Genomic DNA, 23,647 nt, shown 5'->3' with positions numbered 1-23,647 from the left:
CCACTACTACTCTTGTTGCCCTCCCTCCTCCCCGTACCTTGCCTAGTTCACAAGACAGGAGGAAAGAGAGAAAGCAAAAAGTTGGAAAGAAACAGAAGTAAGATAAATAGCCAGACAACCTTAGCACCACCACCCGGCCCTAGGAGTTAAAAAAGTAATAATAATAATATCAACCCCTGACCTAAACTACTTGTGTTATCTGTAAATTACAGACATTGTATGAAAAAGCATGGCAAAACTTTCTGTTCTGTTAGCTGATGCATGTAGCCCCCAGTCACGTTCCCCACGCTTGCTCAATTCATCACAACCCTTTCACGTGGACCCCTTAGAGTTGTAAGCCTTTAAAAAGACCAAGAGTTTCTTTTTCAGGGAGCTCGGCTCTTAAGATGCAAGTCGGCTGACTCTCCCGGCTGAATAAACCTCTTCCTTTTTTTTTTTTTTTTTTTTTTTTTTTGAGACGGAGTCTCACTCTGTCACCCATGCTGGAGTGCGGTGGCACGATCTCGGCTCACTGCAAGCTCCGCCTCCCGGGTTCACGCCATTCTCCTGCCTTAGCCTCCCTAGTAGCTGGGATTACAGGCGCCTGCCACCATGCCTGGCTAATTTTTGTATTTTTAGTAGAGACGGGGTTTCACCATGATAGCCAGGATGGTCTCGATCTCCTGACCTCGTGACCCGCCCGCCTCGGGCTCCCAAAGTGCTGGGATTACAGGTGTGAGTCACCGTGCCCAGCCTCTTCCTTCTTTAATCTGGTGTCTGAGGAGTTTTGTCTGCAGCTGGTCCTGCTACAGCATCAGGAAGAGGTGGGCTTGTCTGCAGCCTGAGAGTCACAATCCCCTTCCACCTTCTGGGCCTGGAGCCAGTCTCCGCCTCTCTCCCTTCAAGAGCCTTGCCAAGGCTGGAGAGATGGGGGGTCAGGCTCTGGGGCTAAGAGGCAGCCCCTTGCTTTTGCTGCCTGCTGCCTGCTTGTGCTTGAAACTCTGCCCTTCCCACCCATGCCCACCGTCCTTGCCTGCCAGCCAGCAAGGCAAGGGAGGCCAAGGGACTGGCTCCTCCCCTTGCTGCCTCCCAACTTTACTCTGCAGCTATCAGGATGAGGCCCCCAATCTTGTTTGCTGCCCTGCTCTGGCTCCGGGATTTTCTGGCAGAGGTAAGGTGGGCATGTGCGGGACAGGCCAGTGGGTGGGGTCCCTGCTGTCCAGGGCGCATCCAGGCCTCCCAACTCTCCTCGGGGCCCCACAGCTGGTCTGCATTAGGCGAGGAGAGGCCACTCCCTTTCCACCAGGGCCAGCATGTGGCGCAGCGAGCAAGAACAGATTGCTCCAGCCTGCCTGGAGAACAGATGCGCCGTGGGCATGCCTCTGGGAGATGCCCCTTGGCCATGTGTGGGGCTGTCAGACACGGCAACAGAGCCTTCTCTTAGACCCTGGCCCTGCCCCACCACCCAAAGTGCTGGGATTACAGGCGTGAGCCACCGCGCCCGGCCTCTTCCTTCTTTAATCTGGTGTCTAAGGAGTTTTGTCTGTGGCTCGTCCTGCTACAGCATCAGGAAGAGGTGGGCTTGTCTGCAGCCTGAGAGTCACAATCCCCTTCCACCTTCCACCAGTAGCCTTCCCAGAGGCCTCTGTCCATTTCTCCCACTCTCTGCCTCCTTTCTTCCTGCAGGAGGAAGCATGCCCCTCCCTGGAAGGGAGTCCAGGCAGGGAGAGTGCAGGTAGGTGTCTTCAGCGGGAGAGGGAGTTTTGGGGGTGAAGAGTCGGGGGTGTGGGGCCAATTTTTCCACACCAGATCCTGCCTCTACCCTGGCTTTTTCTTTTTTTTGGCCTTCCATTCTTCTTTAAGGCAGAAAGGCTGTTAGTGGGTTCTGAAACCACCTCCTTTTCCCCAGGCCCACCCCTGAACATGAACATCACCAGCCAGGGGAGACCTACTAGCCTCTTTCTGAGCTGGGCAGCCTGGGAGCCAGGCGGATTCACCCATGCCCTCTGCCTCACACGTCTGAGCCCCCTCAGCTCTCCTGAAGGGCAGCAGCTCCAGGCCCACACCAATGCATCCAGCTTTAAGTTCCAAGATCTGGTGCCAGGGAGTCGCTACCAGCTGGAAGTGACTGCCCTGCAACCCTGTGGGCAGAATGTCACCATCACCCTCACTGCTCGCACTGTATGAGGCCTGCAGGCTGAAGGGGCGGGGGCGTTGCCTGGGGTTGGGGCAGGAGGTGGCTGCCCTGGAGTGCTGGCAGGGAGCGCAACTTCTCGGTAGACCATGTCTAGTACAGTGACCCATTTAGGAGCACTACAGGCAGAGGGGTGATGCCCCTGTGGCACTGACCTTGGTGTCTCTCTCTTCCGCTGATGCAGCCCCATCAACTGTCCACGGACTGCAGCTCTACAGCCCCGGGAGCCCATCCAGCCTGGAGGCCTCATGGGGTGATGCCCCTGGGGAGCAGGATGGCTACCGCCTTCTCCTCTACCACCTAGAATCCCAGACATTGGCATATAATATCTCCATGCCCCTGGGCACCATGTCCTACAATTTTGGCAACCTCTTGCCAGGTATTGAGTATATTTTGGAAGTTAACACCTGGACTGGCAACCTCCAAGCAAAAACCAGCCTCCATCAGTAGACAGGTAAGGTGGGCACTTGGGCAAGGCCCCGGGTGGCAGCCAATCTGGGAGTGGTGGGAATGGTGGAAAGTCCAGAGCCTCATAGACAGCCATGTTCCAATGTGCCTGGGCTTCTGTGCTCCCTAGTGCCAGGGTCCCTGCCAGCATCCTGCTCCAGGGGCCTTTCTTGAGCCTGACATTTTCTCTCCATCCTTCCTCCAGCCCCTGTGTCTCCAGATCACCTGGTACTGCATACCCTGGGCACCAGTGCCTTGCAAGCCTCCTGGAACGGCTCTAAGGGGGTTGCCTGGCTCCACTTGGTGCTCACAGACCTCCTAGGTGGCACCAATCTGACTGCAGTATTCAGACGGGGAGTCTCCCAACACACCTTCCTTCACCTGTCTCAGGGCACCCCCTATGAGCTGATGCTCAGTGCTGCTGCCGGGCCCCATCAGGCAGTGGGGCCCAATGCCACAGAGTGGACCTGTGAGTGCCTGGGGGTAAAGGAGACACAACCGAGACTTCCCATCTCTTCTCTGTGGGTCAAGTAGCCAGGATACAACTGGCAGAGGAGGGGGTGTCTTTGGAGGCTCAGAGGGAGTGCACCTCCAGTTGGCTGGTGGTGGGTACCTATCTGAGGGGATGATGGTGGTGACAGTAGTTATCAATTGAACCCTTCTGTGTGCTGGACTCTGTGCTAAGCTGGACTCTGTTTTTGTTTTGTTTTGTTTTGTTTTTGTTTTTGTTTTTTGAGACAAAGTCTCGCTCTGTTGCCAGGCTGGAGTGCAGTGGCGTGATCTCGGCTCACTGCAACCTCCGCCTCCTGGGTTCAAGCGATTCTCCTGCCTCAGTCTCCCGAGTAGCTGGGATTACAGGCAAGCGCCACCACACCCAGCTAATTTTTGTATTTTTAGTAGAGACGGGGTTTCACCATGTTGGCCAGGATGGTCTCAATCTCTTGACCTCATGATCTGCCCACCTCAGCCTCCCAAAGTGCTGGGATTACAGGCGTGCACCACTGCACCCGGCCTGTGCTAAGCACCTTCTGTGTATTGTTTCATTGAATCCTCAGAACAGCCCTATGTAAGTCATATTATCCCCATTTTATGGCGGAGGGAGCTGAGGTTCAGAGAGAGGAAACCCAACCTTTCCTGCATAGCCTGTGCGTGGGTGAGCTGACCTGAACCTGGGTTGGATGCCTGCAGAGCCCGTGTTGGCTTTGCCACGGCTTCACTGACTTTTTACTTAGAGAAGCCCCGTTGTGCAGTGGTTGAGGGCAGACAAACCAGCCTGCCGTGTTCTGAGTTTTGTTTCTGCCACCCAGTGGCTATGCATCTCTGGACAAGTGTTTACCCTCCTTCTGTGTTAGTTTCCACATGTGGTATTCAGAACCACGCTGGCAGGTGCACATTTAATCACTTGATGTGTTTATTTCTGTTATTGTCCGTGGCCAGATGGTAGCAGCCAGATGCCGGTGTTCATCCAGAATGTGGCAAGTGGTGGCTGCTAACACTGGGACAAGGCATGGCCCAGTGCATAGAGAACGAAGCCGGCACAGAACCAGTGGGATTTCTCCCCTCTGCTGTTTAGGTCTTCCTGCACATATTTCTTTATTTTCTCAACAGATCCCTCTGCCCTCCTCGACCTGGTTTGACTCTCCTGCCCGCCAAGCTCTGGGCAAGCTGAAAGGTAGGGCCAGGTGCGCGGGATGGCTTCCTGCTGAAGTTAAGTGGGCCAGTGGAGAAGAATATCACTCTGGGCCCTGAGGCCCACAATGTCACATTCCCAGGGCCCCTGCCCACTGGGCACTATGCTCTGGAGCTGAAGGTCCTAGCGGGGCCACATGACGCCTGGGCCCAGGCCAGTGCCTGGCTGGATGGTGAGTCCCTGTTGGTGGGGAGCAGGGCAGGATCCTGCCCAGGGGCATCTGCATCCAGAGGCAGGTGGGGCCTCACTCTCCGGGGCGTGTCTTGCCTCCAGATTCCGCAGCCAAGTCCAGACAAGGCAGTGGTGCCAAGTGGCAGCCGGACAGGCTGGAGGCCTTCAAGGAGCCCGGGAGACGGGCCCTGCTCTACACAGAGGGAAACCTGGGCCTCCTTGGAAACATCTCTGTGCCACCTGGTGCCACCCACATCACCTTCTATGGGCCGGTGCCTGGGGCCCGCTACTGTGCGGACATTGCCTCATCTCTGGGAATCATCACCCAGAGCCTCATGGGCCACAAAAGTGAGTGCCAGCCACTGTGTTCCCTGGCCCTGCAGCTGGAAGGCCTTGCCAGGGGAGGGAGGTCAGAGCAGGGAAGAGACTCAGAAGAGCTGGGCAGGGGGCACCAAAGGGATGCAGGCAGTGTATGGACCCCTCACCAAACTGCCCTTCTCTTCAGGTCCCCTGGCACCACAGTCTCTGGAGGTTATCAGCAGGGATGGCCTCTCTGACCTGGCCATTGGCTGGGCCCCAGCACCAGGACAGTGGGAAGGCTACAGGGTCGCTTGGCACCAGGAGGGCAGCCAGAGGTCACCGGGCAGTCTTGTTGACTTGGGCCTGGACAATTCCAGCCTGACTCTGAGGAGTCTGGTGCCGGGCTCCTGCTATTGCCATGTCAGTGTGGGCCTGGGCGGAGAACCTTGGCTCCAGCGTCCAGAAGATCCACCCCTGTACTTCTGAGTTCCTGGCTGCAGCCTGTGGGAGGCCAGCCCCAAGTGGTGGGCTGGGGGACTGGCATCCTCTACTCTGCACTTCTGTGTGCCATATATATATATATTTTGAGATGGAATCTCGCTGTGTCACCCAGACTGGAGTGCAGTGGCGGGATCTCAGCACACTGCAACCTTCAACCCCTGGGTTCAAGTGATTCTCCTGCCTCAGCCTCCTGAGTAGCTGGAATTACAGGCGCCCGCCACCTTGCCTGGCTAATTTTTGTATTTTTATTTTATTTTTTTAGTAGAGATGGGGTTTCACCATGTTGGCTAGGCTGATCTTGAACTTCTGACCTCAGTCTGTTTACCTCGGCCTCCCAAAGTGCTGGGATTACAGGCATGAGCCACTGTGGCTGGACTGTGTGCCATATATATATTATATATATTTTATTATATATATTATATATATATAATATAATTTATATATATTTATATATTTTATATATATAAAATATATAATATAAATGATATAATATATAATATAATATATAAATAAATATATATTATATATATTATAATTTATATATATAATATATTATATATAAATATATATAATATAATATAAATATATATAATATAAAATATATATATTTATTATTACTTTTTTTTTCCCAAGACAGAGTTGCTCTATCACCCAGGCTGGAGTGCAGTGGTGTGATCTCGGCTCACTGCAACCTCCGCCTCCAGGGTTCAAGCAATTCTCCTGCCTCAGCCTCCCGAGTAGCTGGGGTTACAGGTGCCTGCTACCACACCCGGCTAATTTTTGTATTTTTAGTAGAGACGGGGTTTCACCATGTTGGCCAAGCTGGTCTCGAACTCTTGACCTCGTGATCTGCCCGCTTCGGCCTCCCAAAGTGCTGGGATTACAGGCGTGAGCCATCGCGCCCGGCCTTGTGTGCCATATTCTTGACTCAGAAGGCCATGACTACAAGATGAGGCCTTTCATGAATCTATTTGCAAGCACTTTCTACCTCCTTCCATCTGGTTGGCTATATACCCACCATCTATCCACTGTCCATCCATCCATCTATCCATCTACCATCCGTCCATCCATCCCACAATTATTTAATGAAGGACTCCCATTTTCTTGGCATGAAACCAGTTGCTGAGGCCAAAAATGATGAATAGTCCTCAGTGCCTCAGGAAGACAAGTAAACAGATGGCATATATATATATATATATATATATATATATATATGTATAATTTTATATGTCATAATACCTGTTAATGCACTAATTGGAATGTGCATAATATATTAGCTTGAACCATATGAAACTCCATTCCTATTGATTAAAACGACTGAATCTCAGGAATTTTATGTGGTTCAGTCTAATCTTTTAGGACTCACAGAAGGGAGACCTGCTTAAAAAGTCAGAGGAGGTTTCCCGGAGAAGAGTGAACTGAGTGAGAGCAGGCTGGTGGGGGGCAGGGTGGGGTCCTGCCCAGGGTCATCTGCTGGGGCTGGGGAGGATGGGTGGAGAGGACCTTAGCAGGAGGCTAAGCGTGCACCAAGGTCTACAGGCCAGAGACAGACTGAACGGGAACTGAACGTCAGCAGGTGAGCTGGAGACCGGGGCCCTAAGAGGTGTGACAGGGTTGGTGCCATGCCCTCAAGGGGCGGACAGTCAGGGAGGAAGCGGGCAGCAGGTATCTGGGCAAGCATCTGTTTAAGAGGGTTTCCTGGGAAGGAAAGGAGGGTGGCCTTTGAGCCCTGTGGAAGCAGGAGTTTTAGGTGGGGAGGGCTGGTAGCTTCCTGGGGACTGAGGAGATGGGTGTAGCTCATGGGGAGGAGAGGCAGGGGATTTGGGTGACTCCACATCTGTTTTTTCCTTGTCCTTCCCCCAGTCCCTGCTCCTCCTGCCAACTTGAGCCTAAACCTTGCCACCCAGCCTCCTGCCCTGAGGGCTTCCTGGAGTCCCCCACCAGTGGGGAGGGATGGCTTCCAGGTGCAGCTTTATAGCCTGAGGCCTCTGACTCTGGAAAGGGAGGAGACTCTGGCTGCAGAGGTCCAGAACTTCTCCTGGGCCTAGCTGTCACCAGGCACCGAGTTCCTGGTGCAGCTGGCCACCCTGCGGGGGCTGGATCAGAGCAGCAGCACCAACGCCACAGGCTGGACACGTGAGTGCCTTCTGATGGCCATCCCCTACTGTGCTCCTTGGATTCCCAGGGGGCTGCATGTCCCCTTGGCCTCTGTGGTCTTCAGGCAGGCAGCTGGGCTGACGGTGGGGCATGTACCAGCTTAGGGTTGTTCCCTCAGTCCCTAGGCACCAGGTAACTCCACTCCCCTCACTGGGACTCCCCCAGGGCCCTGGCCCTTTAGGCCTTCTAGAAGGTGGGCAGATCCTTCTTAGAAGGCGTTTGCTCACTTGTACAGCGGCCCTGGGCATGATATTCCTCATGCTGTCTCATGGCTGGCAGTAGGGATGTGGGTGGTAGTGGGCCACAAGTGGTTAATCATAACAATAGCAAGGCCGGGCGCAGTGGCTCATGCCTGTAATCCCAGCACTTTGGAAGGCAGAGGCGGGTGGATCACTTGAGGTCGGGAGTTTGAGACCAGCCTGGCCAACATGGTGAAACCCCATCTCTACTAAAAATACAAAAATTAGCTTGAGGTAGAGGTTGCAGAGCCGAGATTGCACCATTGCACTCCAGCCTGGGTGACAGAGTGAGACCCCCTCTCAAAAAAAATACAAAATAAAAATAAAATAACAGCAATAGGTAGCGTTTACTGGGCACTCAGCCAGGTCTTCTACCTGTGTGCTGTCATTAAGTCTCATAACACCAAGCCTAGGACGTAGTTACTATGGTTTTCTCTGTTTCACAGATGAGGAGACTGAGGCAGAGAGACAGAAAATAACTGGCGCCAGGTTCCTCAGCAAAGTGGGGAGTTGGGATTCAAGCAGGCAGTGTGACCAGCTCCATGCTCCTTGCCTTTACTCAAGTGCAGGACACGCAGTGAAGTTTTCTCCTCCCCGGAAGCCCTGGAGGCCCGTAGAGTTGGGTTGGGAAGCTCCTCTCACGAGGCCTGAGTCTTCCTGCTCTTTCTGCCTGCAGAGCCCTTGGTGGAGCTGAGGGATAGATGGGCCTCCCCACCCTCAGCGCATCCCTCCCCAATGTGGTGGCTGCCTCTACCCCTGCCCTGGGCCTCCCCTCCCAGCCTCCTCCTGCCCCTGTTACTGTTGTCTGGTTCCTGCCTGGAGTACAGGCTGGGAGGGAGCCGGAAGGAGGTCACCCTGGAAGTCAGGAGACCTGGGTTCTAGCTGGGGCTCAACCCCTAGAGCAAACCTTGGCCCTCTTTGAGCCTCAGTGTCCCCATTTATAAAGAAGTGTTGACTTTTGGGCCAGGCTCATGTGGCTCCTGAGTTCAAGTGAGTTCAAGCTCTGAGGGTGGAGGGGTGCTGCCTGGGCCCCCAGATACCTGCCTGTCCATCCACATAAGGGCCTTTTTTTTTTTTTGAGACAGAGTCTCCCCCTGTCTCCCAGGCTGGAGTGCAGTGGCGTGATCTCGACTCACTGCAACCTCTGCCTCCCAGGTTCAAGTCATTTTCCTGCCTCAGCCTCTGGAGTATCTAGAATTACAGGCACCTGCCACCACGTGCGGCTAATTTTTGTATTTTTAGTAGAGTTGGGGTTTTGCCATGTTGGCCAGGCTGGTCTCGAACTCCTGACCCCAAGTGATCCACCCACCTCAGCCTCCCAAAGTGCTCGGATTACAGGCATGAGCCACCAAACCTGGCTGCACATAAGGGTCTTTTTTTTTTTTTTGAGCTGGAGTCTCACTCTGTTGCCCAGGCTGGAGTGCAGTGGCGCAATCTCGGCTCACTGCAACCTCTGCCTCTGGGTTCAAGCAATTCTTCTGCCTCAGCCTCCTGAGTAGTTGGGATTACAGGTGCCCACCAACACGCCCAGCTCATTTTTGTATTTTCAGTAGAGACAGGGTTTCACCATATTGGCCAGGCTGGTCTCGAACTCCTGACCTCAGGTGATCCACCTGCCTCGGCCTCCCAAAGTGCTGGGATTACAGGCATGAGCCACCGCACCCGGCCATAAGGGTCTTTAAAAGCTCCTTTGTGCAGGGGCTGGGAGAAGGGACACGGTTTAACACTCATGCTGCCCAGCCTAGCTCCGCCTTGAGAGGGGTGGGAGTGTGGTGAGAGTAAGTGATTACTTCATCTGTTCAACTCAGGCTTAGCCTGGACTCTGCTGCCTGGGGTCAGTGGCAGGCCCTGCTTTCCAGTGGAATCCTGGGCTCACTGGACGCCCTGAAATGGTGTCTCTAGCCCCTGGGTGTTTCTTGATAGGGCCAAGGATGGAGGGAGAAATTGGGGTTCTTTTGGAGAGGGGAGAGCCAGAGATTTAGTGTAGATCGTTTCTCCCTTTTCTCCACACCCTCCATATCTTGCTCTCCTCGCAGGCCCGCTTACCCCTCCTCCGGTAAATGTGACAAGTGAAGGTCCCACCCAGCTCTGGGCATCCTGGGTCCATGCCCCCAGGGGCCGAGATAGCTACCCGGTGACCCTGTACCAGGCAGGCACCCAGGCAGGCACCAGCACCATCGGAGCCAAGGTGGCCAGCACAAGCTTTTCGAGTCTGACTCCAGGCATGAAGTACAAGGTGGAGGTTGTCACGCAGGCTGGGCCCCACCACATTGCAGCAGCCAACACCTCTGGCTGGACCCGTGAGGCATGGGGAAGGCAGCGATGCAGGAGAGGTGAGCAAGGCTGACCCAGAGAGCCCCGGGTCTTCCCTCAGTGGTGCCCCCTTTAGCCCATTTTCCATCTCCACACCCCAGGGCCCTGCAGGGGTCAGCAGGCCCTGGCGTCAAGCATGAGGCTCTGAGGACTGGGGCTGGCGGCCTGGCTGATTGTTCTTCCTCCCTCCTTCCCTCCCTCTGTAGCCCTGCACACACCCAGTGAGTTGGTGTCCATGCATGCGAGCACCGCTGTGGTCAACCTGGCCTGAGCCAGCGGCCCCTTGGGGCAGGGGATGTGCTACACCCAACTCTCAGTGGCAGGGCACCTCTCCTGGGAGCACCCCCTGGTGCCAGGCCAAGCCCATCTCATCCTGAGGGGCCTCACACCTGGTTGCAGCCTCTCCCTGTCAGTGCTGTGCCAGGCGGGGCCGCTGCAGGCATCCACTCAGCACGTGGTGCTGCTTGTTGGCATGCTGACGTCAGCGGCGGGGAGGACGAAGGTGCCCGGAGATGCAGGTCCGATTCAGGTGGGCAGCACTGCCCGCTCAACTCTGAGCCACTGCTCTCTCCAGATGGATGCTGCACCCACTCTGCTCTGGGTTATGCCCCTTATGCTTCTCCAGGTGGGCAGTCATGTCCAAAGATGTTTTTCCACCTGGCCGATATCCCTTTCCATGGGCATAAATGCCCAGTCCCTCTATGCCTGTGGATTTCAAGAGCCCTTCACCCAGAAGCCCTGCTCATGGGGGTGCACTGACCCCCACCCAATACAGAGCCTTTTGATTCCCACAGAGCCTGGCCCTGTGGAGGATGTGCAGTGCCAGCCTGAGGCCACCTTCTTGGCCCTGAACTGGATGGTGCCCGCCAGGGATGTGAGCACCTGTCTGGTGATGGCAGAGAAGCTGGCGGCAGGAGGGAATGCTCACCTTGTGTTCCAGGCCGACACCTCCAAAAATGCAGTCCTGTTGCCCAGCCTGGTGCCTGTCACTTTCTATCGCCTCAGCCTCGCCGTGCTGGGCAGGAACGGTCTGTGGAGTCGGGCGGTCACTCTGGCGTGTTCCACTTATGCCGAGGGTAAGCAGCTTCTGCTGCCTCTGAGGCCCCCTCAGTTCCGTGTCTTCCTGGGGATGTCACTCCTCTAGTCCTGGCTACCTGGGTTTTTCTCTGTTCCCCAGGGCCCAGCCCTTTCCTCTGGCCCTCATCTTGCTAGTTTGATACCATAGTTTTGAGCCTCGTGTCCTGGTACCCTAGCCCAGGAACCTTCTAGTCCTTATTTAATTATATCCATTAGCCCAAAGTGTTGGGATTACAGGCATGAGCCACTGCACCCAGCCTTGGTTCTTTAGCCCCAGGCACTGAGAGGCACTGGAGCTATGAAGGCATGGTCCCTGCCCTTGAAGATGGGTTGCTAGGCACCCAGTCAGGTCCTCACTCTCCTCTCCATCCCCAGCTTGGCATCCCCCAGCGTTAGCCCCGGCCCCTGAGCTGGAGCCTGGGACAGAAATGGGAGCGATGATCCCACGGGGTATGTTTGGCAAGGATGATGGACAGATCCGGTGGTATGGCATCATTGCCACCACCAACATGTCACATGAGTCCTAGGGGATGGGGAGACCCTAGCCGTGGCATGGAGTAGGTGATGGCGGGGGGGTAAGATGGGGAGTGAGACTGGTAAGATGAAATATGTGAGGCTGGTGTCAGTCTCGGAGCAGGAAAGGGGACCAGAACGTTCTGGAGGAGAGTGCTGATATGAATGGTGGGTACATGCTAGAGAGAGAGGGTAGCCCCTCTGTGGCAGGAAGAGAGGCTTCGGCCCCACTGCCTACCCTGCTCTTCCCGTTCCCCACTCCTCTCTCAGTGCCTCAGCCTTCCTGGGAAGCCATCAACCACATGTGGCATGACCACTACTACAGAGGACATGACTCCTACCTGGCCATCCTGCTCCCCAACCCCTTCTATCTGGAGCCCTGGGCTGTGCCGAGATCCTGGACAGTGCCTGTGGGTACAGAGGACTGTGGCCACACCAAAGAGATATGCAACGGGCAGCTCAAGCCAGGTTCCCAGTATAGGCGAGCGCTAAGGCTGAAGGGAGTGATGAAACTTACAAGTTTCATTTGTGGTTTGTAAAGAAACAAGAGATCTGTACTGACTTATAAACAGAATGCATGTGATGGTCCATTAAGTTATTTTGACTGAGCTTCCTGGCAGACAAGGCAAAAACCTGAACACCCATCTGTTATGCGGTTCTTTTTTCAAAAAGGAAGGTGGAGTGTGTTGTTTCAGCTTGCCAGAGCAGTTCCCAGGATATCCAGGTACCTATTTTTTTCTTTTTCTTTTTTTACTTTCCTTTTCTTTCTTTTTTTTTTTTTTTGAGGCAGTCTTATTCTGTCACCCAGGCTGGAGTGCAGTGGCTGATCTCGGCTCACTGCAACCTCTGCCTCTCAGGTTCAAGCGACTCTCCTGCCTCAGCCTCCCGACTAGCTGAGACCGCAGACACAGGTCATCATGCTCAGCTAATTTTTGTATTTTTAATAGAGACAGGGTTTCACCATGTTGGCCAGGCTGGTCTCCAACTCCTGACCTCAGATGATCTCCCTGCCTCGGCTTCCCAAATTGCTGGGATTACAGGGGTGAGCCACTGTGCCAGGCTCAGGTACCTATTTCTAGAGCTTCCTCTTACTCTCAGGCAAGGAAGATGGGGTTTGCTGTAAGATGGCAGATAGCATGATACGTAACCTCTGCCAAGCTTGTCCAGCCTGCCTTATTTTGTTATGGTTCTGTTCTGTTTTGTTTTAGGCTTTTAGCAGCCTGAGGCCATGGTTTTTAGTTTCTGTCTCTAGTGATAAGCAGACAAGAGGGATGAGGAAGGAGCTTTACTGGCCCAACCAGAAATGGAAACTAAGAACCCATGACTGCCTCTTCTCTCCCCTGGACACCCCTTCTGGGGAGCACTTGCTATCTGAGTGTCTATTGCTCACGACCCAGATTGCTGTAAGGGGCTTCACCTTATTTGCCTGCCCTTCCCCAACAGAAGGTCCTGTTTCTCTGCCCAGGTTCAGTGTTGCAGCCTTTACCAGGTACAGCCCTCCCAAGACCATTAACTCCTTCCCAGCCTTCTCGGGTAGGGTGGGCACTGGGCAAGGGCTCCAGCTGGGCCCTGGAGATGGGGAGGAGAGCTGGGAACCCTCTTCTGTGGCTCATCACCAACCAGTAGCAGGAGGGACTGAGTTTAGACTACTGGGATAACATGTCCTGCCGAGCAGAGTGGGGAGACCTAGAGCCAGCGACGAAGGTGCTCTTGGCACCAGACTTGGCCTGGGCGAGCTGAGTGCAGGCAGGAGAGTCTGAGGCATTGCGGTGGTCTGCTGCTGTCCACACTCACGCTGCCCCTCTATACCCGGATGCTCCCAGGCCATCAGGGCTCTAGAACAGCCCTGACCAATAGAAATGTAAGGCAAGCCACATAAGTAATTTAAAATGTCTTTTTAAAACTACATTAAAAAGGTCAAAAGAAACAGGGGAAATTAATTTTAGTGACATTTTATTTAAACCAAAATATCTAAAATATCAACAGGTGACCCATTAAAAACACTTTTTTTTTTTTTTTTTTTTTTTTTTTTGAGACAGAGTCTCTGTTGCCCAGGCTGGAATGCAGTGGTGTGATCTCGGCTCACTGCAACCTCTGCCTCCCAGGTTCAAGTGATTCTCCTGCCTCAGCCTCCTGAGTAGCTGGAATTACAGGCTAACTTTTGTATTTTTAGTGGAGACAGGGTTTCACCGTGTTGGCCAGGCTGGTCTTGAACTCTTGACCTCAAGTGGTCCACCTGCCTTGGCCTCTCAAAGTGTTGGCATTACAGGTGTGAGCCACTGCAGCCGGCCAAAAACACTTCCAAAGAGATATTTTACATTCTTTTCTTTCTTACTATGTCTTCGAAATCTGGTGTGTATTTTACACTTACAGCAAATCATAAGTTGGAATTGCCACATTTCAAATGTTCGGTAGCTACCGTATAGGACACTGCAGTTCTAGAAAGTCCAGGAAACCAGGCCTCTACCCTCTTTCTTTTCTTTTGATGGTGTCAGGGAAGGGAGGTGGGGTCTTTGGGGCATCCTGAGGAGCTGGGGCAGGGAGGGGTTGCTGGGTGTTCCCAGTTCCCATCCAGCTGTTCCCCCCAGGCAGCCATCATCTCTGGCCTCAGTTTGATATCTGGGACTAATAGGGTAGAGGGGGTTTGTCACTGTACCCTTCACCCAGAGGGTCCCAGGTCTAGCAGAGCTTGGCATGACCCCGCAGGGTTTGTGGGACAAGGCTGCTGTGTTCCACTCTTCCCTTCTCTCCACAGAGCCCCGGGCCAGTGTCTCCCCCGCAGCAGTGCCACTGCCGGTAGTGGAGGGCCTCGTGGTGGGCTGTGTCCTCACCATCTGTGCTGTGCTGGGCCTGCTGTGCTGGAGGCGGGTGAAGGGGCAGAGGTGAGTGGGAGGGAAGGCTGGGGGCTGGGGAGAACTTCGTGACCAGAGTGGGCCAGCTCCCTGCCCCGGGGACTGCCTCCCACGTGCCCCGCTGCCCCAGTCTCTTCTTTGCAGGGCAAGGAAGAATCCATTTTCCCAAGAGCTGACAGCTTACAACCTGCGGTGAGTGCATTTTCCTGCACCTCCCTGCCTTGTGGGGGCCATCGTGGCATTGCTGAAGCTCCCCTGGCCCCCACTCTGCTGTGACTGTGTCCCAGTCCGGGGGTTGCAAGGCTCTGCCAGACCCCCATTCTTCCTCAGCCACCACACCTCCCCGAATGCCTTTTCAATGCCTGGACCTCTCGCTCCCCACTCCTCTCTGCCCGCATGGCCTCTTCCTTCTCCAGATGCACTCATACATAAGTGAGGGCTTTCCAGAGAAACAGAACCAACAGGGTGTGTGTGTGGAGAGAGGAGAGAGGAGAGCGGGGAGAGGGAGGACAGGAAGGTGGGGGAGATGAGAGGAGAGGGAGAGACGGGGAAGAGAGAGATGTTGAGGAATTGGCTCATGTGATTGTGGAGGCTTGGTGAGTCCAGAAATCTGGGGTACACCAGCAGGCCAAAGGCTCTGGGAAGCATCTGGAGGCAGCCTGCTGCTGGGATTCCTTCTTGCTCAGAGAAGGTCAGTCTTTGTTCTATGAAAGCCTTCAACTGATTAAATGAGGCCCAGCCACATTAGAGTTTACTCAGTGAACCACTTTAAATGTTAATCTCATACAAAAAACACCTTCATGGAAACATCCAGAATAATGTTTGACCAACTTTCTGGGCACTGTGACCCAACCCAGTTGACACAATATTAACCATCACACATGCCTTCTCCAGTTCCCACCTTCTCCCTGACTAACCACGTAGATGGTATCAGGCCATAGCTCTTTCCCTCATGTCAACCTCCTGTGGGGCTGACATTAACTGAGCACTGGCTGTGCACAGGAGCCCTCCTCAGGACCTGGGGAGGGAGTCTGTGAGACTCACGCGTGTGTGTGCACATGCTTACGTGTCCCCTGTCCCTTCTCTGTTCTTCCACACTGGTGGTTTGCAGCCCAGGCTGGGCATTGGAGGAGCTTGCTGGAAATGCACACTGTTCCACACCCAGGGTGGAGTTCAGGATCTGCGTTTCCAACAGGCCCCCAGGTGATCAGGTTGTGCTGCCAGGAATGAGGTCCCCTGCTTTGTACCCATCACCCAGGGGAGGGCAGGGCAGGACTCTGCAAACCTAAGGCTAGGGGGCTACCCTCTCCACCTCCCACCAGGTGGACCCACCGGCCCATCCCTATCCACAGCTTCAGGCAGAGCTATGAGGCCAAGAGTGCTCACGCACACCAGGCTTTCTTTTTGGAATTCGAGGTAAGGCCTTTACCACCCTTGGGCTCAGAGGAGGGAAGACTGGGACCGGTCTGAAGGTCTGGAGGGAACTCCCAGTTGCACACTTGCTCCCACTGCCCCTCTCCTGGCATGGGGTGAGATGGGTCTACTTCAGCAACCAGTGCCTGCCATTGATCCCTGCAGGAGCTGAAGGAGGTGGGCAAGGAGCAGCCCAGCCTGGAGGCTGAGTACGCTGCCAACACCACAAAAAACCATTACCCACATGTGCTATCCTGTGAGTGCTGGGGGCAGGAGAGGAGGCATGGCAGAGGGCTAGGGCTTGGCATGGGGGCGGGGGGCTTCATGTGCCCAACCCTGAATGCACAGCTTTCACTCTCTGCAGATGACCACTCCAGGGTCAGGCTGACCCACCTGGAGGGAGAGCCTCACTCTGACCACATCAACACCAACTTCATCCCAGTAAGGGCCACCGGTGAGGCTGTCCATGGGATCTGGGATCTGCTCGGGAGATGGGCTGGTTTGCAGGCCACACTGGCCTTCGTTAGCTGTAACAACTCTCTAGGAGATCACCAGCTTGGGCTTCATGAGCTCAATCCAGCAGGTGTCTAGCAAGGGTCTACTGTGTGCTGGGCTCTGTGCTGGGCCTGTAGGAGGCAGAGCTGAGTTAGCCACATTCCCCACCTTCAAAGGAGCACGTGGGCATGTTGTGTGACATTCACCACACACTGTGACAAGGGCTGTAATAGAGGAAAAAACACTGTACTCAGGGCACATGGAGGAAGGAGAAATTTCATCCACCTGAGGAATTCAGAAAGGCTTCCCAGAGGAGGGGACATTTGATTTATTGAAGGATGAGTAACATTTTGATAAGTGATGAAAGAGGGAAGGACATTCTGTTGACTGGAAGGAGCAGCCAGAGAACAGCCAAGCAGTAACGTTCAGGCAGTGTGTGTGTGTGTGTGTGTGTGTGTGTGTGTGGTGGAGGGTGCATAGGGGTGAGGGAGTGGGGAGGTGGTGGGAGATGTAATGGGAAAGATAGCCTGGGGCTGAATGAAGGAGGGCTTGATTGTTAGGCTGAGGGCTTTGGACTCTATTTGGTGGGCAATGGGGAGCCATAGAAGATTTTTGAGCATGGAAGAAACGCAGTTTGATTTTAGGAAGGTGACTCTGGGTGGGTGAAGAGGGTGGCCTAGGTGGGCTATTTAACTCATGTCAGTATCTTGTTGTTTTCATTAGGGTTTTTCTTGTCCCTTTGGGGTGGGACAGGGACGGGGTGGTGTCTCTAAAGTCAGCCCTCCTGGTTTGCATTCTGGGTGCACACGTGTTCGTGTGTTGCACACATGTAAGTGTGTGCACAGCATCCTCACTCCCGTAGGTCAAATGTTGGAAATCTGCTGTGTGCTTGACACCAAACATCGCCCGTTACCATGTTCCTGACCTCTGCCCCCTACACCCCAGGGCTACACCAGCCCACCCACAGGAATTCATTGCCTCTCAGGGGCCTCTCAAGAAAACACTGGAGAACTTCTGGCGGCTGGTGCGGGAGTAGCAGGTCCGCATCATCATCATGCTGACCATCGGCATGGAGAACGGGAGGGTGAGTGTGCCTTACAGGCTCCTAGAAAGGCCACCAGGTGGCGCACGTTCTCCTTGTGGGAATGGCCCCGTTGGCATCTTCCCGCAGGGAAGGCGGGGCAGACTGGAGTGAGGCTGATCAGGCCTGGAGGGTGGTGGAACCACCTCCCACCCAGACCCAGGATGGGGTGGTCCCTGGGATGGGGAGGCAGTGGGAGGAACCAGGTATGTAAGCTCCAGCTTGGCTTAGTTTCTACGAGCTTCTTGCCCTGGGCAGAGAAGGCACCAACGGGTAGGAACTGCCCAGGGCCGGTATCAAAGGTACCATCATGGACCCTTCCTTTTGATAATCCTGGCAGATGCAGGGCCCTGGGACACGCAGAGAGGCTGCCGAGTCTGTCCTCTTGCTGGAGCAGTGAGCCCAGGGCCGCTGGCTGCTGAATAAGGGCTGTTCTGTTTGGCACAGGAACCTAGTGGCTGACTCAGAATCCTGAGGGTCATGAGAGGTCTGAGGGCAAGGGTGCCGGAGCCCAGGCAAGGGAGAGCAGCTCCTGGAGGAAGGGAGCCTTGGAGCTGGGTCATTACAGAGAGCAGAATCCCAGCAGGGTGGCAGGGACCAGAAAGGTGGGCAGGGAGGGGTGGGACTGGGTAAAGCAGGGGGCGGCAGTGATAGGGCTGGGCCCACAACCGCCCTTCCCCTCTCCAACCTTCTGGTCCCAGGTGCTGTGTGAGCATTACTGGCTGAACGACTCTACGCCGGTCACCCATGGTCACATCACCATCCACCTCCTAGCCGAGGAGCCTGAGGATGAGTGGACCAAGCGGGAATTCCAGCTGCAGCACGTGCGTGCCCCAAGGATGAGGGTGTGGGACAGGCATTAGAGCTGAGACCCCTGAGAAGGTTGCCTCACTTCCTGGGTCCCTGGAGCCCTCTCTTTTGGAGGACCACAAGTACTCAGCCACCACCCAGGGAAGTGTGTGTTAGGGAAGGGGTAGGAAGGCACAGAGAAGATTAAGGGCTTATCTGAGGCTGCACAGTGAGGGAAAGGAAGAGCATGAGAGACGTGATGGTTCCTGACCTCCCCCATGCCAGCTCAGGGCTCCTGCCTCACCCCATGCCCCCTGTGCCCAACTTCCTTCCCAGGTTGTGCACTCCTGGGGCAGGAAAACCAGGGATCTGAATCACTCCTCTGCCCGGGCACCCTCTATATGCAGAGATTACCCAGGAGGCTAGAGAAGGACCGAGGGCTCAGGAAGCATCCTGATGGGGGAGACATAGCTGCCACCCTCAAGGAACACTTGGTCTGCATCATCCCTGCCCTTAGACAGCTGGGGAAGAAAGTGTGAGGTCTGGGCCATGGAACCTGGAGTTAGGAAGATAAGGAGCAGCAGCAGGGCCCCTCTGCCCCCTTGTCCCCTTGCCCCCTTGTCCCCTTCCCACCCCCTTCTCAGGTTGTCCAGCAACAGCAGCGGAGGGTGGAGCAACTGCAATTCACCACCTGGCCCGACAACAGCATCCTCGAGGCCCCCAGCCCCCTGCTTGCCTTTATGGAGCTGGTATAGGAGCAGGCAAGGGCCACCCAGGGCATGAGACCCATCCTGTTGCACTGCAGGTGAGGGCAGGTGAGTGCATAGGGTGGAGAGCTCCCTGCCTGGCCTGGGGGTGCAGGGGGCTCTTGGACTGTGGGGAGAGCTGGGGACACCGGCAGCCCCTTCACCCATTCAGCCCCTCAGGGGCTGTCCCTGAAGTGTGGGCATGGGCCAGACAGGCACCTTCGTGGCCCTGTCGAGGCTGCTGCAGCAGCTGGAGGAGGAGCAGATGGTAGACGTGTTCCATGCTGTGTATGCACTCCAGATGCACCGGCCCCTCATGATCCAGACCCTTGTGGGGGCCCTGCAGGCTGGGCTGGGCAGCTGAGACCCTGAAGGCGTGGGAGGGAGGGGGGTGGCCACAGGGCTGCAGGAGGGACCAGGAAAGAGAGCTCATGGGGCACACAGAAGACCCTGGGGAGAGGGTTTCAAACACATCACCATCCTATCTGGGCTGTGCTTCCTATTCTGTGAAAGGGGAGGTGGGACAGGACCCTGTCAGCTTTGACAGCATGGGACGGTGGAGGGAGGGTTTCTCAGTGGCTCCCTCTCCCCTCCTACCCGATCCCTGCCTTGCTGGTCAGGGCCTGGAAAATCTCCCTGCAGGCCCCCCTCGCTCCTCACTCCTCGCTGAGCAGCCTGATGCCCTTCCCCCTGGCAGAGCCAGTATGTCTTCCTGCACAGCTGCCTACTGAACAAGATTCTGGAAGGGCCCTTCAACATCTCTGAGTAAGTCCCAGCTTCCCTGTGCCTCCCACAGGCAGGCTCCCTGCTCCTGTTCGTGGGCAGAGCCGAGCAGACTAGAACCGGGGAGCTGGGGAACCTTGAGTGCCTTCTCCCTCCAACCCCCCACCAGGTCTTGGCCCATCTATGTGACGAACTTCCCGCGGGCGTGTGCCAAGAGGACAGCCAATGCCAGCGCTGGCTTCTTGAAGGAGTACGAGGTACACTTCAGGCCAGGAAGTGGGTGACAGCCAAGGACAGCCTTCCCCTGCTGAGCCAGCCCTGCAGTGGGACCTCCCAGCCTCATGGCACCCATCTCCTTCCCAGCTCTTGCTGCAGGCCATCAAGGACGAGGCTGGCTCTTCCGCACCCCTGCCTGGCTATGAGCAGGACAGCCCCGTCTCCTGTGAGTCTCACTGTGGACCCTGTGGAGGGGCAGGGGGCCAGTGTGGGCTGGCGGCCTCTGGCAGCTTCACCCTCACTGTCTTCCCTCAGACGACCGTTCTCAGGGGCAGTTTTCTCCGGTGGAGGACAGCCCCCCGACGACATGCCCGAAGCCTGGCTCTTCCCTGTGAGATGATGCTGGTTTTGCCACTATTTCCTGCCCTCTCTGATCACCTGTACTTCCCGGGCTGGGGCTGCTGGGGGCTCCCAGAGTTGTGGGCTGGTCAGGGGACACCCTCAGTCTCTGGAAGCCAATGAGCTGTGCTCTGCAGGGTGGGCCTTCTGGCTGTGATCATATGGTGCTGACTAGCCTCGCAGGGCCAGAGGAGCTCTGGGAGCTGGTGTGGCAGCACGGGGCTCATGTGCTTGTCTATCTGTGCCCACCCGATGCCATGGAGATGAGAGAGCAGAGGACAGAGGAAGGGAGGCTCAGGAGTTAGGGCTGAGGATGGAGGCGGGTAGTTTGTGGTGCTGTCTAACCAGGGCAGGGGCAGAGATCTCAGGAGGTTGCCTGAGCAGCCCTAACTTGGTCCCAGCCACAGGAATTCTGGCCAACGGAGATGCAGCCCATAGTCACAGACATGGTGATGGTGCACTGGGTGGCAGAGAGCAGCACAGTGGGCTGGCTCTGTACCCTTTTCAGGGTCACACATGTAGGTGTTGGGGCCACAGGGCATGGGATGGTGTGTGGGGGAAGAGTCCTGTGCGGGCTCCCTCTGCCCTCTCCAGCACCAATGCCGATCATGTCTTTGCCCGAGGGGGAGAGCAGGAAGGAAAGGGAGGTGCAGAGACTGCAGTTTCCATACCTGGAGCCTGGGCATGAGCTGCCAGCCACCACCCTGCTGCCCTTCCTGGCTGCTGTGGGCCAGTGCTGCTCTCAGGGCAACAGCAAGAAGCCGGGCACGCTGCTCAGCCACTCCAGGTGTTGCTGGACAACGGTCTTGGGGGAGTGGACACTGGAAGCCCCTCCCTGCCCCTCTGGCATAGCCTCAGATCTCCCTGGGCCCTGCTTGGGTTATGGGTCAAAAGGACACAGTCTCACAATGTCCCTGTCTTCTCCACACCCTACCCTGTCCCCAGGTATATGGTGGGAATTTACCGCCTCCCTCCCTGGGCCCAGGCTGGCTGGCTGACCAAGTGTTCGGTGTCCCTTCTCAGTCCCTGCGCCCAGGTTGGGTTTTTGCAGATCCCCGGACACCCCCGCCACATCCCCGCCACATCCCCGCCACATCCCCGCCACATCCCCGGACACCCCCGCACACCCCCTTTAGGTACCTCATCCAACTCTAGGTCAGTTGCAGCAAGGGTGCAACCCAGCTGGGCACCTTCCTGGCCATGGAGCAGCTGCTGCAGCAGGTAGGGTCTGAGTGCACCGTGGATGTCTTTAACGTGGCCCTGCAGCAGTCTCAGGCCTGTGGCCTTATGACCCCAATGCTGGTGAGAGGCGACCAGAGGCGACGGGGCTGGGGTGGGGGCGTGGGGGCTCAGCTGTGTGAAGCGGTGGGGTGATGAGGGAGCTTCTGCCCAGGCTTCTAGGCAGCACCACCCAGGTGGCCACCAGGTGGCGCTGTGGACCGCTGTGCGTTCTCCCAGATGGAGTCCTAGGGGTTGGGACACACAAGGGAGCCCTTTTCTGTTAGATTGGGGCAGGCAGGGTGAGCCTCCTAACCCTATGTCCATCTCCAGCAGCAGTATATCTACCTCTACAACTGTCTGAACAGTGCGCTGGCAGACGGGCTGCCCTGAGTCGGCACTGGTCACTGTGCAGGAGAGGTTTGTGCCCTGTGGGATGGGGACAGCATTCCTGACACATCCACGTGGGCCTGGGCTCCCCGGAAGGGCGGCCTCCACTGGGCCCTGTGCTGCAAAGGTAAAGGGTCTTGGAATAAAGACCTGTGGCCAAGCGTGAAGCTCAGTGTGTTCTGTCTGTCCATCCTCAGACCTGGGCCCAGTGTGTGGGTCTTGTGGGCAAACGTGGAGCCGGGATGGAAGCTAGGACCTGGAGTCTGGTTGAACTAGGTGACCTATGGCCCCTATGGTGTTGGTTTTTCCCCTGAAGCAATCCTCTCCCCGCTAATCCTCCAGTTTCTAAGTTTCCTCAGACTTTGGTCTCTCCACGTCTAGTTTCCTGTGGTGCTAAGCCCTGGATTCAGAATCACAGCTCCAAATTGTTCGTCCTCTGTCCCATCACCCTGTATGCACCACGCTGTATGCAGTAGGGTTTATCCTGTTTCCCACTTCCCTTCTCCTGCCATCCCCAGCCTTCTCTACCTGCCAGAGCCTCCAGGGGCCACCCTCAGCCCCCACCAGGATGGAGGTGCCAGAGCTACCCTGTTACTCGGAAGGTAGGCGCTGGAGGCACCCCTCAGGTGGAGTTGCCAAGTTTTCCCTGCTCCTTCGCTCTCTCTCCTTCCTCCCCTCCACATAGGAGGAGGTGGGGGAGAAAGCAGGGAGGGCATATGGAGAAAGGAAAAACCAGGAGGAGCAGCAGAGACCAGAAAAGAGGGTGGGGAGGCAGCTGTCTGTCCCACACACTCTAGGACTGCACTGCATACCATGTGCATGATTGCTGGTGGCCACATGAGCTCCTGCCTGCCTCCCTGGTCAGGCTGGGAGTTTCCAGGTGCACTGCCTGATGCTGGACTTTAACTGCCCCTGGTGGAAGGCCCTGGGAGGACACAGAGAAAGCCTGAAATGGAGTTGGGTCTCCCCAAGGGGAAGGGGGGAGAGCTCTTTGGCCAACCTGAGTTCCTACTAAGGTGCAACGGGTGGGAAGTCAGTGGAGGGTCCTTCTCAGGCCTGATTGAAGAAGGGTACAGAGGTCGTGCTGGCTGCTCAGCCGGGAGCTTTCCCAGAACGAGACTAAAGCACTGGTGCCCTCTCAGGAGGACTAAATGTCAGTGTCCTCCATATGCCATGTTTATCAGGGGCTGAGGGTGGGCCCCCTAATGACCCTCGCAAAAGCAGGCTGGAGGCTCTGCTCTGAGCTGCCCAAGTCTGTCTCAAGCAGCTGCTGCTGAGGTTGCAACAGGGCTCAACCATGGCTTTTCCACTCTGGGAAAATCTCACATTGGAGCAGCAGGAGCTGCAAATTAGAAGGAGCCGAGGCTATGGTTGAGTGAAGGAAGTGCAGCTGGCCTGCGGTAGCTTTCTGCCATAGGGCAGAGGTGGCTCTATCTGTGGGTCTTTCTGGTCATGTAGGCCCATCCTCTGGCCTTCCTAGGAGGCTCATCTTCTACTTTCAGCGCTATGGCACCAACTGGAGGCCTAGGGTCAGGGTCTGCTCATTTCTTGGTCCAGCGATGCAGCCTCTCTAGCCCTGGGAGGTTATCGGAGAGTGGAGAGGTGTTGATGAGAGGATCCTGGCATGTGGAAGGACAGGGTGGAAGAAATCCTGGATGCCTCTGAGGTCCCAGGTTTCTGGTATACCCTCTGGCTGGACCATGGGGAGATAGGGCAAAAAAGGAAGAAGGGGGGCCCACAGCCT

General features: G+C 55.8%; 1 protein-coding gene and 1 long non-coding RNA gene across 2 annotated transcripts in view; one reads left to right on the top strand and one right to left on the bottom strand.

Annotated features, from left to right (window-relative positions):
* The first annotated feature begins 1,093 nt into the window (after positions 1-1,093).
* LOC100455697 (uncharacterized) lies at positions 1,094-22,064 on the top strand. The gene is made up of 22 exons (XR_654593.3): positions 1,094-1,555; positions 1,666-1,714; positions 2,358-2,627; positions 2,826-3,089; positions 4,229-4,482; positions 4,584-4,829; positions 9,715-10,011; positions 10,198-10,616; positions 12,790-13,070; positions 14,337-14,463; positions 14,578-14,625; positions 15,756-15,849; positions 16,012-16,102; positions 16,195-16,287; positions 17,287-17,380; positions 18,856-19,026; positions 19,130-19,288; positions 19,600-19,722; positions 19,850-19,937; positions 20,044-20,122; positions 21,432-21,597; positions 21,847-22,064. It is a non-coding gene; the product is annotated as an uncharacterized LOC100455697 (long non-coding RNA).
* Positions 8,061-23,647, bottom strand: part of SYT2 (synaptotagmin 2) — a 527,556-nt gene continuing 511,969 nt past the window's right edge. The window contains exon 10 of the transcript XR_010137485.1: positions 8,061-8,072. The gene's annotated coding sequence lies outside the window, so the exon portion shown is untranslated. The remainder of the gene's footprint in view (positions 8,073-23,647) is intronic.

Source organism: Pongo abelii, chromosome 1 (assembly GCF_028885655.2).
Source record: "Pongo abelii isolate AG06213 chromosome 1, NHGRI_mPonAbe1-v2.0_pri, whole genome shotgun sequence".
In the NCBI taxonomy this organism is placed as follows: Eukaryota; Metazoa; Chordata; class Mammalia; order Primates; family Hominidae; genus Pongo; species Pongo abelii.
Note: the sequence above shows the minus strand (reverse complement) of the source record. Positions and strands in the feature narration are given on the sequence as shown.